The sequence below is a fragment of the Alligator sinensis genome, unplaced genomic scaffold (assembly GCF_000455745.1).
Source record: "Alligator sinensis unplaced genomic scaffold, ASM45574v1 scaffold1525_1, whole genome shotgun sequence".
In the NCBI taxonomy this organism is placed as follows: Eukaryota; Metazoa; Chordata; order Crocodylia; family Alligatoridae; genus Alligator; species Alligator sinensis.
Genome location: NW_005843789.1, coordinates 35,546 through 37,315, shown reverse-complemented (window position 1 = coordinate 37,315; position 1,770 = coordinate 35,546). Strand labels below are relative to the sequence as shown.

At 47.6% G+C, this 1,770-nt stretch overlaps 1 pseudogene; it reads left to right on the top strand.

Annotated features, from left to right (window-relative positions):
* The window catches only part of LOC102379335, a 20,809-nt pseudogene that overhangs the window by 3,092 nt on the left and 15,947 nt on the right, over positions 1-1,770 (top strand).

The following is a 1,770-nucleotide window of genomic DNA, read 5'->3' as shown; positions in this document are numbered from 1 at the left end:
AGTTCCCTGCCACAAGCCTTTCTCTCTTCCTGGACCAGATGCCACGGGGCAGTGGGAGGGATTGTGGGGCACAAGCAGGGGTAGGGAGGCTATGGGTTGGGAGCGATTTTTCCTTCTATGAGAGATTTTGCAATTTTGAAACTGAGAAAACCAGAATCCAGCAGGTTATTGGTTTTGAATGCAGTACCTGACAACCTGCGCTCTCATCTCTGCCCTGGGATCATTCTCCCATTGGATGGGACGGTTGCTTTAGTTGCAACTACAGTTATTATAAAATCATCCTTTCTGAGCCTTGGTGATGGGAAATTATCTTCTCTCCCAGAAAAAGGGTCATTGCCAGCCATCTGCCATGGATTCTGTTCACTGCCAGGAGTCCTCTCTTTAAACCTTCACTGAGGAGACACTGATTTCCACTCCTTTGCCTGGAAATACGCTGATAAGATGCATGTTATCCATCCCAATATGTGTCCCATGTCTCCTAATTTGGTACCAGGAAAATAGTAAGTGTGTTATCATTCTGCTTCCTAGTACATCACAGATCAGCGCACCTCTACCCCCATCCCTGGAGATTCGTTGTTTGATACCCTTATTATACCTCCAAGTGGTTGGTGCTTTGTTTCCCATGACCAGACTCAAAGTACCTGGGTGACAAGGACTGTCATCCACTGAAGGCTTCTCCCTGCTATGCCTTCTTTCATCCTAAATGACCACCCTCCCTTGCTCATCAAGTCCCAAGTAAAATATTTGAGTTCATTGGATCCACTTCCCAAATCTCAGCTGTTTTTTCTGTATCCAGTACCCAGTCACAAACACTCATTAACCCCTGCCCAAACAGGATATCGAGGCCCTGCCCCCGACTTGATCTGCCGCATCCAGCGAGGACAGGTGGAGCTCTGGGTCTGTGATGATGAGGACCGTGGGGCAATCTCGAGGTCGGAGGACGTGCTGCCAGGTGAGTTGTGGCTGTCCCCTCCACCTGACTCCCCTCTCACAAATGCTCCATGCCCAGGGTGAAAGGCAGCCTGGAAACTACGGACCTGCCCTGTGCTGCCATTTCAGGGTGCTGACCTCAAATAGCTTGTGCTGTCATGTGTGCCGACGGGTGTTGTTCCACCCCCTGAAATTCAAACCGTGGAAACTGTTACCAACAGGATTGTTTTTGTCAAAGACCCCCAATGTTTGACATGGCCCCTTGCTGGTATAATATCAAGTAAACCTTAATAGTAATTATTGCAAGTTTCATCCCTGTTATATGACCTGACAAATGGCTCCATTAGGCATTACAGCTGCAACCTTTTCTGATGCCGGCCTTGCGTCCTTTGCTGACTGTGGGAGATGTTTCTTTCTGGTTTTCCTGCTCTTCAAGTAAAAATTGCACGACCGCCCCCGAACTCCCCAGAGTAAGAGCATGCACACAACACCCTCTTCCTTTTTTTGTCCGCTGCGTAAATAACTTTCTCATGCCAAATTGCCTAGTCCCCAAGTTCCTTACCAGCCGAACAGTTTTTCTCCAGCGATAATTATTGCTAAGTCTTTTAATCTCTTCCAGTATTTAAATGATGGTATTCTTTAATATTTAAGATCGCTTTCTGGATCAGACAAACATCCCATGATCAGGGTTTTTGGGGACCAGACATGTTCTCGGGAAACGTGCCCCTTCTATATAATGGGCAACACTTTCCTTGTTTTTTCAAAAGGATTGCTTGTTCCCACGGGAGCACTCCCAGTGCCCCTCTGCCCTATAAGATGCTGGAGAGATGCTAAGGGGCA